General features: G+C 41.0%; 1 pseudogene; it reads right to left on the minus strand.

Annotated features, from left to right (window-relative positions):
* Nucleotides 1–4,822: 4,822 nt before the first annotated feature.
* The window catches only part of LOC122457848, a 118,941-nt pseudogene continuing 107,076 nt past the window's right edge, over nt 4,823–16,687 (minus strand).

Consider the following 16,687-nt stretch of genomic DNA (forward strand, 5'->3'; position numbering starts at 1 on the left):
GAAAGCTTATGCTCAAATAAATTTGTTAGTCTCTAAGGCGCCACAAGTACTCCTTTTCTTTTTGCAAATACAGACTAACACGGCTGCTACTCTGAAATAAGCCACAAGGACTGAGATCCCAGTTCTGACTGGACCATCCTGAAATATTGAACATTGGACTATAACTATGGACTATTTCAGAAAGAACTTTTCGCAACTACATATCTCACCATCTCTGCTATGTATCTACATCTGAACCTCAAGAATTGAACTCATGTCTGTATGTATATTGATATTTTAACCATATTTTCTCTTTTCTTTTAATAGATTTTAATTTAGTTAAAAAGAATTGTCTGTATGCATGTATTTGGGTAAAATCTGGAACATTCAATAACCTGGGAAGTAATGTGTATGATCCTTTTGATAGGTAGAACCTTTTCTTTTAAATAATGAAATAAGATTTTCAGAAATCTTCATCTATTTGACTTGGGTACCTCGATGGAGGTCTGAGGCTGGGTTACTTTAAGCGAATTGTGTTGTTGGTTTCTGGGCAACCAGTGCGGTAATAAAGAAGCTATTTTATGATGGCTTGGCAAATCTAAATATTGAATTATCCACCAGCTTGGGGGTTTGTCTGCCCATTTTTTGCAGTTCACTTTAATTGGGTAACCTCAGCTGGCCCCCACTGGGACCCCGATCACAGTCAAATTTTCATTATTTCTTGACCAAACATCCCAGAACCTTTTCTATTTTAGCCAAAGGTTCTGGCTAAACTCTAACGTTAAAAAGAGTTGGGGTTTTTTTTGATAAATGAATGCCTTTGTCCCAGTAGTCCTGTACTTTATTATCCACTCTTTACTCTGAACTTTAGCTGACCCTAATATTGGTGTTATAAATAATGTGAATTTTAGCTGGACCATAGCATGTTATTAAATTATGGATTGTCTCCTTTGTTCTAAAAACTCTTGACCCTTTCAGAATTACCTGTAACTTATGGGGGGCAAGTGTTTTCCGTAATTGAGAAGATAATATAGTGAAGTATGCTTTTAACTCATCAGGAATTATTCTAATAGAGTTAGATGGTGATAGATTTATTTTGTAACTGATAAAATAAAATAATGGATGGTTGAACAAATGTCTGTACCTATCAGTTATATGAATCAAATACCATGGTCAATAGTTCATTTTCTTTGTCTCTTCTGTAAACATACTGTATATGAAGATATACCTATTATATATGTGTGCTATAATGGACAAAATGTTTTAATTGCAAATTGATTCTCATAAAGTGTTCAGTAATTAATAAAATTAGTAACTGACAAAATAGACAAAGAACATGTAAGGTGTGTTCTATAAATCAATATATCAGCAAAACAGTAATGTATGAATTAATGTCTAAGCATTTAGAGCTAACTGTAGTTACAGATTGTGCCAGTGGTGATAAATTAATTACAGGTATCATTGCCCTATAGATTCAATGCAAGATCAAGCTTGAGAAAGGAGTTTTCTTTGTTCTGAACAGTATACGAGGTGAGATTTAGGGAGTTAGTCAGACAAACTCAGGCAGGCTGCCTCACTTCTCCAGTCTCAAATTTGGTGCATTCTATTCTGTATAGTGCTGCATTGAGAATTGTTTGTCTTACTTAAATAAAACTTCAGCTGAGTTATTTGTCATCATGACTTATTAAATCCAAAACACACAACACATTATCACTTGTGTTTCCTCATTTGTAATTTTGTTTATTTTTCTTTAATAAAATAGCCACGGTTAACAATTGTGATTGTTTTCCTTGATTTTAAATCAGGTTGTGTTCCAAGATATGTAAAAAAACCCTATGACTAAAATAATGATCACCACATCTTGGAATTGTCAGTAAGAGAAACCATTAGTAAGACCTGGATTACCATTTCTTGTTTCTCTAGACTAAATAATTTTATTTTGTTGGCAGTGTTGTTGTAGCTGTGTTGGTCCTTGAATATGAGAGAGATAAGGTGGGTGAGGAATATCTTTTATTGGACCAACTTCTGTTCATGAAAGACAAGCTTTTGAGGTACACACAGCTCTTCTTTTTGAAAGTTTATCTCTTTCACGAACAGAAATTGGTCCAATAAAAGATATTCCTCACCCACCTTGTCTCTCTAAATAATTTTAGTACTTTTGGGGATAAAATTACTTGGCACACAACCACCTTTTCATCCCAGAGATAAAAGGAGCAGCTAGCCCTGTAACAATGACATTAACTTCCTGGCAGTTTAGAAGAAAGATGAATACCCTGAAGTCAGAGTGCCTACGCAGCAGGGAAATTCCACTCAGACTGCAGGTGAAATAAGCTGTATGTTACTTACCAGCTAAAAATTAAGCAGGCAGGACACACTGCTGCTAGAGGGCCACATCTCCACCTAGCTTTCGTCTGAATGAGGAAGACAAAGTAAAAAGGACACTTCACTAGGCAGCACCCTGACTACACTAGACTCATCCTATAGAAAGGAACAGATTAAGGGGAAATAGTCACTAAAATGAACCAAGACACAAACTAATTTGTTGGTAGACTGGGAAACTTTGCAGGATCATCTATTCAGCCTCCATTAACAGAGGACGAGACATGTGAGGCAGAGAGACCAGTATATAAGAATTGAACCCCAAAATTATATTTTAGGAGGAAAAGGCCTATTACTCAGTGAATTAAAATCTAATCTTTCATTCAGATTGTGTTCCTGAGTATATGCATAATTGGTGTTTTCCTATTATTTCAATTTCAACTTTTCATTAGGCTTGTGTCATTTTATTTATTTGAATTGGGCCCTTTTAGGACATTTGAAATAATGTCTGTGGACAGACCCATGACTTCAGATTTCTCAAAATATCTTTGGACCTACTCACTGGATAAGTTTCTTGATCAGTGGACTTTAAGCCAGAAAGTACCAGAATGGGGAGGTTCTTGGTTTCAATAAATTCTGATCTAATCAATCCCCAGTGGGTAATGCCAATAACCTCAGAAGAAGAGGGTCCCATTCTGACTTAGCAAGGGAGTCCCCAAGGAGGAATTCCAAGGGGAAGGAACTACCCAGCCACCATCTTCAAAAACTGGAGGAGAGGAAAAAGGCTTGGTGTTGCCTTGTTGGCTACAAACTGTGGGTTGTTTGTATGCAATGGCTGCTGCCATAGCTGCTGCTGTGGTCCTTGACTGAAGCCCTTTGGCCTTGCAATGTTACCATGGCTCACAAAGAAGCCTGTGCTTCCTCCACCCTCCTGGCTGACAATCAAGGTGTCAGAGTCAAGCAACATCTAAGATTCAACATCTATTAGCAAGTAATCTCTAGTTGCCAACAAGTTGTTCAATGCAAAACAGCATAGCTGAGAAGACCACCAGCTAATCTTTTCAACTGTGTACTAGCTTTCTGAGGCTGAATGAAACTAGAAGAGTTATAGGTTTCAGAGTAGCAGCCGTGTTAGTCTGTATTCGCAAAAAGAAAAGGAGTACTTGTGGCACCTTAAAGACTAACAAATTTATTAGAGCATAAGCTTTCGTGAGCTACAGCTCACTTCATCGGATGCATTTGGTGGAAAAAACAGAGGAGAGATTTATATACACACACACAGAGAACATGAAACAATGGGTTTATCATACACACTGTAAGGAGAGTGATCACTTAAGATAAGCCATCACCAACAGCAGGGGGGGGAAGGAGGAAAACCTTTCATGGTGACAAGCAGGTAGGCTAATTCCAGCAGTTAACAAGAATATCAGAGGAACAGTGGGGGGTGGGGTGGGAGGGAGAATACCATGGGGAAATAGTTTTACTTTGTGTAATGACTCCTCCATTCCCAGTCTCTATTCAAGCCTAAGTTAATTGTATCCAGTTTGCAAATTAATTCCAATTCAGCAGTCTCTCGTTGGAGTCTGTTTTTGAAGCTTTTTTGTTGAAGGATAGCCACTCTTAGGTCTGTGATCGAGTGACCAGAGAGATTGAAGTGTTCTCCAACTGGTTTTTGAATGTTATAATTCTTGACGTCTGATTTGTGTCCATTCATTCTTTTACGTAGAGACTGTCCAGTTTGGCCAATGTACATGGCAGAGGGGCATTGCTGGCACACGATGGCATATATCACATTGGTAGATGCGCAGGTGAACGAGCCTCTGATAGTGTGGGCTGATGTGATTAGGCCCTATGATGGTATCCCTGAATAGATATGTGGACAGAGTTGGCAACGGGCTTTGTTGCAAGGATAGGTTCCTGGGTTAGTGGTTCTGTTGTGTGGTGTGTGGTTGCTGGTGAGTATTTGCTTCAGATTGGGGGGCTGTCTGTAAGCAAGGACTGTCTGCTTGTCACCATGAAAGGTTTTCCTCCTTCCCCCCCCCTGCTGTTGGTGATGGCTTATCTTAAGTGATCACTCTCCTTACAGTGTGTATGATAAACCCATTGTTTCATGTTCTCTGTGTGTGTGTGTGTGTGTGTGTGTGTATATAAATCTCTCCTCTGTTTTTTCCACCAAATGCATCCGATGAAGTGAGCTGTAGCTCACGAAAGCTTATGCTCTAATAAATTTGTTAGTCTTTAAGGTGCCACAAGTACTCCTTTTCTTTTTAGAAGAGTTATGACAATGTTTGCTAGTGGGCTGCAAAGGAGAATATGTAGAACTACCTTTAAAAAAAAAATCAAGCCACCTTCAAACCCATTAGGGACTTTCTAACTATGAAAGGATTAAACTGTACTACTGGTAAAATGCTGCTGTGTCTCCTCTCACTTGTCTATGATTTATTTTTCTACACTACTTAAAATAAGGGATTTTTATTTACCGTGGTTTCTTAGTACATTTTCCAGTGCATTATATAATATAAACTTACTTGTTTTGACACTTATTGTAAGTAAGTCCATCCCCACCACAGTTGCCACACAAGTCACCTTTAGTATTCACTGCTTTGAAACAATTCAGTGAGGCCCAATATGCTGCTGCAAAACGGGGGGGGAAGCACAAGGTAAATGACAAGACAGAAACAGAGCATACAATGCATTGCACTAATTCCTCCAATCATTTCAAGAGGTTAAGGGGAAACTGAGGTATTCACCAATAACCAGAGTTATTTTAAATGATCCCTGCATATTAACACCTATGGGAGGCACCCCTGGTGCAGATGTGATGGAACAGGTTGTGACTGCTGAAAGTTACAGCTGGGTGCAGGCCTGTATGGGACTTATGGGACAGTGGAAGAAAGCTAGTACAGAGGGCCCCAATGAGAGAAACTAACCGAGTCTGGTCTAGAAACCCAGAAGAGCCTATTTTCTTCAACAGAAACTAGACTGGAGAGGGCACGAGTCCTGAAGTGCCCTGATTTTTAGGAGGACTGCCCCAAGGCCCAAAACAAGAACCCCCTATTGCAAAACTTCCAAACTGTAACTGTGAAGCCTCTATACCTAGGGTATTGGCAAACTTTGCCTTCCTTACCAGCCCTAGTGCATTACCCTCTCACTTAATCATTGGGACCTACCAGGGCTATCATCTACAAGGCTTAGCTGCTAAAGCACCTACAGCACTTGCTTCTAAATTGCTGTACAGAAGGCATGCTCCTAGTTCCTTAGACATTTAATGTACTCCAGCACAGAGCAAATCCCAGTAATTACACAGATGTTATGGCTATAACTTCCCTTGCTGCAATAAAGGGTTTACTCTTCAGCAAGGGAGATTTAGATTAGATATTAGGAAAAACTAACTATAAGGTTAATTAAGCTGTTGAATAGGCTTCCAAGGGAGGCTGTGGAATCCCCATTATTGGAAGCTTTTAGAACAGGTTGGACAAACACTTGCCAGGGATGGTCTAGGTTTACTTGGTCCTGACTCAGTGCAGGGGACTGGACTTCATGACTTCTCAAGTTCCCTTCCAGCCCTACATGTCTACGATTCTATGATAAAAACTGTTTTCACTGAGAGTTAAAATAGACACCATTCTGCTATTGGCTCAAATGGAAGCTTCTTTACCTACTGGAGGTTCCATGCTGGATAGAGGTTTTTAACAGGTACAAAAGTTTACTGAACACTTTCATAAAGGTCTTAACTATGCTGTGTGTAAATACAGACTTATCTATGAGAAAGTGGTATAGCAATATAGGTGCTAGATGGACATTGACTGCTGATAAAAAAAGGTATGAAAGTTTCAGCTGTAGCAGTTATCCTAAAATATGATGAACCGGAGCCATTGTTGAAGCTACATTACTACTCTTTATGCAGAGACTGAATCTCTTCCATTTGAGGTTATAACACTTAAGGGTTGATTCTTTCCTACAGTTAAGTAGGACATGAACCAGTAGACAGCAAGATTGTTCTAATTTTATCGAAGACCCACAGCCCAGATTGTCAGATCTGATCAACTCTCCAACAAATCTGGGAGGAAGGAGGAGGAGATTGGTAAACACCTTTTGTTAGATAGAGGACTGAGAATCAGTTGGCCACAATGGAGCCACTAGAGTTACTTTGGCTTGGTCCAGTTTTATCATTTTTACCATCTTGTGGATGAGAAATGCGGGGAAAGCATACAGAAGACTTTGCCACCAGTGTATCAGGAATGTGTCTGGGATGGATTAGCTTTCTCTTCCTGCTCTTGAGCAAAATCTGGGGCATTATGCCTGGTTGCAATGAGATCTACATGCAGATGACTCCCACAAGTTGAAGATCTTGTGCATCACTGAGGTCTTCAATGACCAATCCTAGAGTTCTGCTCAGTTGGTCCACAATACTGTTGCATTTCCCTGCTAGGTATTGCAGTACAGGAGAGATCCTGTGTTGAATGCACCACTGCCCCACATCCACTGCTTCACTGCATAGATGTGTGGAATGAGTACCATCCTTGCTTGTTTATATAATACAACACTTTCCTTGATTGAAGCTGGCCTGTATTGTCCTTATATTTGAACATAGTGCAAATTTTCAAGTGAAACATAAAAGATTCAAGAGCCCAGCATATTGCTCTGAGTTCTAGCACACTGATGTGTAGTTTATTTTTCCTGGGAGTTCCACTGGCCATAAACTGTCAAATTGTCAATGTGAGCTCCCCCGCCCAGGTTGGATATAGTTGAGATTTTTGTTGCTGATACTGCTGGACAGTTGAAAACTACTCTCTTCATCTTGAGACAGTCCATCAGGACAGAGGCAGGTCAGATCCCTTGATATGGTCAATATTAGAGACATATCTAAATATGTCTGTTCTTTTGTCAGTCATTGCTGGATAGACCACATTTCCTTCTAGGTATAATGTATAAACAGAGAAAAAGATGGTTAGAGACAAAAAGGCATACATCAAAAAAATCTGAAGAGCAACTATCAAAAGACACAAAAAGTAATAGCAAAAAAAAAAATTTAGCATAGCAGAAGCAGCACATATTCCAAACAATGAACAGAACTGGACCGAGAACTGATCTCTTTGGGACTCTACTTGATATACCTTTCCAGTTTGAATGTGAACCACTGATAACTACTCTCTGGGAACAGTTCTCCAACCAGTTATGCACCTTAAAAGTAGCTTCATCTAGGTTGGATTTCCCTAGTTTGTTTATGAGGAGGTCATGTGAACAGTATCAAAAGCCTTACTAAAGTCAAGATATACTGGGGCTATAGCACTCTAGCTGTCATAGACATGACATAGAAGTCTTCAAATGAGATAGGTAAGAAATGTCTCAAAATTGGTCTGCACTTCTCAGGACTCATGAAACTTGAGGCCTGAGCCCTGTTCCAGATGTTGACCATGGGGGTTTGTTTACCCTTTGCACAGGGTTTAAAAGATTTTCTACTTTGCTGATGCTGCTGATGGGAGCAATGTGAAAAATAAGATGTCAAAGACAATAATGAGTATTGGTGCTTCTGATAGCTGAATACTGGTGCACCAGATCTTCTGGGCTGTTGCTATAATCCCAAAGCTCTGTCTGTAAACCTAGTGTCTTATTTTCTCGAAGCCTTCATCCATCGTATTACTAAATGATCTCTCTCTTTCAAAGGGAAGATTCTCCATTCTAGTCCCTTTCTGGAGGGTGAGCAGATGATCTAAGCCATGCTTATAATTTGAGAGTGATGGCAGAAGCAACTGCTCTTGCAAAAGTGTCAGAGGCATCAAATGCCCTTAAACCATGTTTTTGCAACAAGTTGTCTGCCAGAAATGAGGTCATTAGCCAACTTCCTCTGATGTTCAGGGAGGGATTTTGCATATAACCACCAGCTATGGGGAAAAGATATCAGTAGTGTTCCATCACGGCTTGATCATTAGCCACTCTTATACCAAATGTAGCAGAAGTAAATACTTTTCTGCCCAGAATATTCATAATCTTTCCTTCATTGTCAGAAGGTGTGGAGTGAATCTGACAATTATCTGGGCTGCAGCCTCTACCACACGTGTGTTTGAACTGGGTGTATGTGAAAACTAAAAGCCTCATGCAGTAATTGGTGGCATATAAAATATAAAAGGCCCATAGAGGAGTTTTTAAACCAAGGGCTGGGGGGAAAGATGACAGGTGTGGAGGATTACATTATTCAGAGAGAGAGAGACATTTCTTAGAGGAGGATTTATTAAAGAGGATAGTCTATGCCATAGTAAAGAGGAGAGGATAGACCTGAAGAGAATCAGTGAAATGAAAGAGTGCCATTCAATTACATCACATGAAGGCACACAAATAAATACTGACAAATTTGGGTGCAATTGAAAGCCTGGTATTAAATGAGGATATTAATATAATGGGCATCACAGAAACTTGGTAGAATGAATTAATCAGACATGGTTATACCAGGGCACAAAGTATATCGGAATGACACAGTAGATCATCCTGGTGGGGGAGCATCACTATATGTGAAAAAGCACAGAGTCAAATATAGCAAAAACCTTAAAATAAAACAGTACCACAGAATCTCTATGGATAAAAATTCCATCTTTGAATGAGAAGGAATATACTACCTACCAGCTGACCAGGATGGTGATGGTGAGATGCCAGGGGAAATTAGAGATGCTACAAAAACAGAAATGCAGTAATAATGGGGGATTTCAACTATCCCCATACTGAATGGGAACATATCACGTCAGGACAGGATGCAGAGATAAAATATCTAGGCACCATTACTGAGTCCTTCTTGGAGCAGGTAGTCCTGGAACCTACAAGGTGAGAGGCAATTCTTGATTTAGTCTTAAGTGGAGCACAGGATTCGGTGCAAGTGGTCAATATAGCTAAAACACTCAATAATAGCAACCATAATATAATTCAATGTAACATCCTTGTAGGGAGGAAAGTACCAATGAAACCCATCACAGCAGTATTTAACTTTGAAAAGGGGAACTATACAAAAGGATAGGGGAAGTCATGCCTGCAAGCTTTATGAAAACTTTAAAAAAAACAAAACAAAACACCAAAATAGAGGCTCGAACTCCATTAATATCCCAAATTAAGGAAAAAAAACAGGAAGAGAAGGGAAAAAATGCCACGATGGATAAACAGAGTAAAAGATGGTTAGAGACAAAAAGGCATACATCAAAAAATGTGAAGAGCAACTATCAAAAGACACAAAAAGTAATAGCAAAAAAAATTAGCACATCAGAAGCAGCACATATTCCAATCAGGGGCCACTGGACAACAGAGCTACTAAAGGAGCACTCAGGAAGACAAGGCCTTTGTATAAAAGCTAAATGAATTCTTTGCATCATCTTCATTGCAGAGAATGAGAGGGAGATCCCTACACCTGAGCCTCTCTTTTCAGGTGACAAATCTGAGGAACTGTCCCAGATTCAGGTCTCAGTAGAGACAGTTTTGGAACAAAATGATAAATTAAACAGCAATAAGTCATTAGGACACAGTATTCACCCAAGACTTCTGAAGAAACTCCAATATGAAATTGCAGAACTGCTAACTGTGGTACGTAACAGGTTTCAGAGTAGCAGCCGTGTTAGTCTGTATTCGCAAAAAGAAAAGGAGTACTTGTGGCACCTTAGAGACTAACATTTATTAGAGCATAAAGTGAGCTGTAGCTCACGAAAGCTTATGCTCTAATAAATTTGTTAGTCTCTAAGGTGCCACAAGTACTCCTTTTCTTTTTGTGGTATGTAACCTATCACTTAAATCAATCTCTGTATCAGATGACTGGCAGATAGCTAATGTGATGCTGAGTTTTAAAAAAGCTCCAGAGGCAATCCAGGCAATTACAGCCCAGTAAACACAACTTCAGTATGAGGCAACTGGTTGAAACTATAGTAAAGAACATCTATCCTATAATTCTGAATATGATATATTGGGGGAAAGTCAACATGGCTTTTGTAAAGGGAAATCATGCCTCACCAATCTATTAGAATTCTTTGAGGGGGTCAAAAAGCACATGGACAAGGGTGGTCCAGTGGCTATAGCAATCATGGGATAGGAAGGAAGGTCCTCTCCTGCATCAGTAACCAGTTAAAATGTAGAATAGAGAAGATAGAAATAGATGGTCAGTTTTCAGAATGGAGAGATGTAAATAGTGTTGTCCCCCAGGATCTGGAACCAGTGCAGTTCAGCATATTCATAAATGCTCTGGGAAAAAAAGGGATAGTCAGTGATATGGTAAAGTTTTGCAGACAATACAAAATTACTCAAGATAGTGAAGTCCAAAGTGACTGCATAGTCACAAAGGAATCTCATTAGACTAAGTGACAATGGCAGATGAAATTCAATGTTGACAAATGCAAAGTAATGTATACTGGAAAAACAACCTTCTTCAACGCTTAGCTGAACAGTCGGCCATAGTGATAGTTTGCTATTTGGTCTGTTTCAGACTTGAGGAACCCAGGTAATAGGGGGTCTGCCTCTGGGCCACCTCTACCCCTTAATTGGTGGAATTTTATCCCGGATGTTACAAGCCGGAGAATGGCATTCACTGGAACATCTTGTGGCATTCTCACGACATGTCCAATATACGACATTGACATTTTGTGTGGAAATCCTCCAACTTTGCCCAGTCTGAGTGGCGCAGTGTCCAGGTTTCACAGCCATACAACAGTATGGGGAGGATACAGCTTGGATAGATCCTGAACTTGGTTGTTGTGCTGAGATATTGGTTCCATAGTCATCGTAAACAACTCAAGGTAGATGCTGCAATGCCAATCCGATGGAGAACCTCCATGTGAGAGTTGGAGGAACCGGTGAGTATAAAAACCAAATAGCAAAAGCTGGAGACTGCTTTGACAGTTTATTAAGAGATTGGAGTCACGGGTGGACTTGATCCTAGATTTTGCAGCTTTGTCTTTGATCACAAAACATGGAGGCCAATCTTAGCCAACTCCTCCTCTATTTGCTGGAGTGCCTTATGAAGCCTGTTGGGGCTCTGTACTAGATCATCATCAGCATAGTCAAGGTCTGAAAGAATGCTACATTATGAAATCCATTTCCCAAAAAAAGAGTGTAAGGGCCAAGACACAGCCTAGCCTGATACTGATTTAAAAGGTGCCTTCCATAGCATGACACAATCAACTGAATCAAATGCAGCTCTAAGATCAACGTATGCTACATGCAGGGGCTTCCTGAGCTCATGCTGTATCTCCGACAACAAGTGGAGGGACAAAATGGTGTCTAATGTGGACCTGTTCCTCATAAAGCCTGACTTTTGGGGGCAACACTTCCAATGTAGCAGAGGCTCCAAGCATGCCAGCAGAACATGTGCAAACACCTTCCCTGGAACAGAAAACAAGGTGATCAGCTTGTAGTTCTTACATTCACTGTGCGGTCCCTTGCCATTATAAAGTGAAACAACAATACCATCCTTCCAAGCAGTTGGCAAGGTTTCAGTTCTCCACACCAGATGAAAGATCGTCAGAAGTGATTCTGCTATAGGGTCAATAGCACATTTTAGCAGCTCTAGGAGATGCCATTAGCACCAGCTGTGCATCTGTTTTTCAGTTTACAGCATGCTTCACTTCATCCAATGTTAGTGCATCAGTACAAGTGTCTGGGTCTGGAACCACCATGGCTGCCAAATCATCCAGCTCTGAGCAAGCAGCAGCTGGAGGGTGGTTCAGGGCACTGTGATAATGTTCCACACAGCGTGAAAGGATGTCATCATCTGTGAGAGGATGGCCTTGGCTGTCGTTTAGGATGCCATTCATAGAGACAACCTCTGGACCTCTGAGGTTGTGGATCACATGGAAGGCTGCCCCTAGCTAAGCCAAATTCAATATAATCCATAACTTGGTTATAATATGTCTCTCGATTGCGGAGTGCCAGGGTGTTAAAATTTTCACTTCAGCTGGTTATGAGTGCACTTATCGACATGCTGGCAGGCTGTGGCCTTCAATTTAATTATCTAGAAGGCCTCCTCTGATAGCCCTGGTCGACGTGCTGGACACCTATAGCCAATCATCTGCTCAGCAGATTGGAGGAGGATAGAAGTGAACAGAGACCAGGCAACTTCCATGTCATCCAGCAGGTTGGCTAGAGCTGAGAATCTATTTGCTGACGTCGATACAAAACCAGTTGGCTAAACCTGGCACGTGAAGTGCATCAATGTCAAACATCTTCATCATCGCAGAGGGTTTACCAGCTCGTCGGAGCATCAACTCCATATGGGCAAACATTAAGTGGTGATCTGTGTTAGCCATACATTCCGCACCACAATATACTCTACAGGAGGTGATGAATGCAAAGTAATGCATACTGGAAAAACAATACCAACTACACATACAAAATGATGGAATCTAAATTAGCTGTTACTACTCAGAAAAGATCTGGGAGTCATTGTGGATAGTTCACTGAAAACATCTGCTCAATGTACAGCATCAGTCAAAAAAGCTAACAAATGTAGGAACCATTAGGAAAGGAATAGATAATAAGACCGAAAATATCATGCCACTATATAAATCCATGGTGTGCCCACACCTTGAATAAGTCATGCAGTTTTGGTCGCCCTATGTCAAAAAAGACCAATTAGAATTGGAAAAGGTACAGAGAAGGGCAAATAAATGATAAGGGGTATGGAATAGTTTTTATATGAAGAGAAATTAAAAAAAGACAGACTGTTCAATTTGGGAAAGACGACTGAGGGGAAATATGATAGAGGTGTATACAATCATGAATGATGTGCCTAAAGCTAATAGGGAAATGTTATTTATGCCTTCTCATAACACACAAACCAGAGGTCACCCAATGAAATTAATAGGCAGTAGGTTTAAAACAAACCTATGGAAATACTTTTTCCACACAACGCACAGTCAACTGATGGAATATATTACCAGGGGATGTTGTGAAGGCCAAAGTATAACTGTGATCAAAAAAGTATCAGATAAGTTCACGGAGGATAAGTCTATCAAGGGGTATTAGCAAAAATGGTCAGGGTGCAACACCATTCTCTGAGTGTCCCTAAATGTATGACAGCTAGAAGCTGGGACTGGATGACAGGGAATCACTGAGTGGATTGCCCTGTTCTGTGCACTACCTCTGAAGCATCTGGCACTGGTCGCTGTCAGAAGACAGGATAGGCTAGATGGATCACTGGTCTGACACCATATGGCCAGTCTTATGTTCTTAATATAATTTGCTTTTTTGACACTTCTTGAACAGAAGCAGGAGTACACCATCCTGCTTTTGCAGTTTTCAAGACACTGGACTATACCTCCAGTTTTACACAACCTTTGGCTAGAGAGCCAAGGATGTCATAAACAGAGTGAGAAGTCTCCTCAACTATCACAGAGGGGATGATCACTCTAGTTGGCATTCTCTCAAAGAGTGGTGGTGTGTCATAGGGGCAAGGGGTCACATCTAAATACACAGATCCAGAGCCATTTAAAACTATTATGCTGATAGAGTTTTGGGGCTTAGCATTCATGATGGAATGGCAGATAAGCTAGATGAAATGTCTACAGGCAATGGAATAGTTAGGAATCGGAAGGAAAGGCAGGCCATCAAGACTAATCTTTGGCTCCTGTTTTTGAAAATATAATTGCAAGTGGCTTTCTATACACTAGCTCTTGGTTATTATGGCCTGTAAAACTGTCACTTTCAAAATTTGGCCATCTGAACTAGAGATTGCATTTGGTTCTATTCTGTAACACAGCATAAAAATGTAACTAAAATGAGAAACTGATTTGACTGAAAGGGAAAAAACTATTCAAAGCATGAGAAATCTCACTTTTCTGCGCATGTGGGTTCTACACAGTAAAAACAATGAATGAGCATTGCAAACAACCCAAATACATGGCAACTGGGAATTTTATATCTTTTTAGGATATTAACCCTTCAGACCAGATGTAACTGTGTTGGCATCTGACTCTCACAAGCACCCCCCGTCTCTGGTCCAATACATGCCTGCAATCACTCAGTTTTGAACATGGTGGCACTTGCCTCTCATGAGCACGCCTTCCTCCCCTCCCCAAGTGATGGTTCTTTTGGTGGTTCTTCAGTGACTCAGCCTTCCAGCTGAGAGACACACACTGCCCCTCCCTTCCAGGATATATAGTTTCCAGTTCTCTCTCATGGCCCTGGTATAGGGCCATAACACCAAGGCTTCCTTCCCGGAGGTACAGCCTTCTTTAACAGCCTAACAGGGGCCTATCTTGGTATCTTCAGTTGGCATCCTTTCACCAGCCCTCCCTGGGCTCATTCTTAAACCAGACCAGCAGATCCCATCATGATACCTCGCCCAGTCTGGCTAGGTTCCGGGCTCAGCCTACGCACACTAACCTTTCCATGGTCCTGCTGTGCTTCCAGCCAGCCAGGCACCCAGTCCTCCCTCTTTGAGCTTCAGAAAGAACTGGTCGCTCTGCCTCCGCTGCTTCCTTTTATATGGCCCTTCTGACCCCCAATTGGTCACTTCAGCAGCCTCTCTGATTGTTTACACCCTGCAGCCCATCTAGGCAGTCTGGAGGACTTCTCTGCACTCTTCTGGGGAGAGAAGAGGCAGGGCGACAAGGCCTCCAGCAGGGGGCCTCTGGATCTAGTCCACCCCATTACAGCAAAGTAGGTATTGAGAATGATGATATTCTTCCTGGGTGTCTCAGCACTCTTTCCACTTTAAAATGCTTTGTATTTCACTAAATGTCACCTAGCACCTTCTGTAGCCATAAGGAGGTATCTACCCCAAATTTCCAAACCACCTGTTCCTAAAAGTCAGCTGCCTTGTGTGCTAGGAGCCATTCCAAACCTCTTCTATTGTTTCTGGTGCTGAGGAAGCATGTAGGATCCAGCAGCAGGGGAAATAGGAAGTAGGGATGTGTGTCTGTTTAGATATTGCAATGATTGGCGTTATAGAATAACCATCCTATTATGTAGATGTGATATACAGAATCCACTGATTAGACAGGGCAAGCTCATGGAAAAGAGCAGAGGTGAGGCAGGATCAACCAAGACTGCAGCCACTCCCAGCAGCCGCACGAACTCCCCCTCCTTTGTGGCAGGGCCCCTTGCCCAAAAAAGTCTGTTACCAAGTCCCCAGATGACCATCATATAAGAACTGGCCAATTTCCTAAGAGTTAATTCATGCTGCTATGTGTTTTTGTAAATAATAATGCAGGTCTTGCCTTTGCCAAATATAGCTTTGCACTGTCTTTCATGCTTACAGCATCTCCCTTGGAAACAACAGTCATTGTCACCGCATGGAGTTCCATCTTGCTTAAATACATCCGCTGGGCACCAGTTTGAAGTCCCATTGCAGTACTAGGGAAGGTCACATTCACTAATATTTTAACAGCTTCATATACAAGGGGAAATATGCAGAAAAAGTAAGAAAACAAGGATCTGGAGGTGATTTCTCTCTGGAGACCTATTTCATGAGCCACCATTTGCCTTCTTAAAATATGTTTGTTTTAGGAGCCCCCAAACATCTAACAGGAAAGGAAAAACCCACCTGCAGTTGCTTTGCCTTTTATTTTAACACAGATCAGGTAAGAAGAAGATGCAACATAAATACTCCTTATGCTGTTAATTAAGGAGTGCACTCTAATTCCAGTATTTAAAATAGTTGAGATTCTTTTCCACTCCCAAATGATAAACACTTCATGCTTTAATCAATAACAATGAACGGAAAATATAGTTTTTGCCCATCTATTAATTTTTTCCATGTTGAGTCTGCTGAAAATAGCTAGACCTGGGGTCACTTCACCTACAGTGTTCAGAAGCTGAATCTGTCTGTCACTGGGGAGAAGGGGATGGGACCCACCTATAAATATGCTCTCCAGAATGAGTACTTAGTAGAAGACTGTAGCACCTAGGAGTCGCAGTCAAGGACCCAGATCCCATTGTGCTCGGCACTGTACAAACACAGAACAAGAAGACAGTCCCTGCCTCAAAGAGCCAGAGCCCAAGTATAAGACAAGATACAAATGATGGCTACAGATACATGGGGTAGCATGCAAGGAAACAATCTGACAGTATTGGACAGCTTGATAGGCAGTGGTCTCCAGCAGCCTAACTATTGTCATTTTTTTGGTAGGCATTAAGGAAAAGGACAGTTTTGACATGCATTTTGGAGGGTAATTGCTTAGTTTTAATCAGCGTTTATGGAGAGCTCCTCCCAAGCATGAGAGGCAGTATGGGTGAAAATATGAAAGTCTTTGTTTGAAAATGTGACAAGAGGGTAATGGAGGCTGGCATCAGGGGTGGATTGGAGTTGAGCATTGACAGCTCAATAGTAAATGAGAGATTACATGGTAAATGAGAGCTGACTGGTCAAGAAGGAACTCAAAAGTGAAGAAAAGTAGCATATATTTAATGTGATAGAGAAGAG

The sequence above is a fragment of the Dermochelys coriacea genome, chromosome 1 (assembly GCF_009764565.3).
Source record: "Dermochelys coriacea isolate rDerCor1 chromosome 1, rDerCor1.pri.v4, whole genome shotgun sequence".
Taxonomy (NCBI): domain Eukaryota; kingdom Metazoa; phylum Chordata; order Testudines; family Dermochelyidae; genus Dermochelys; species Dermochelys coriacea.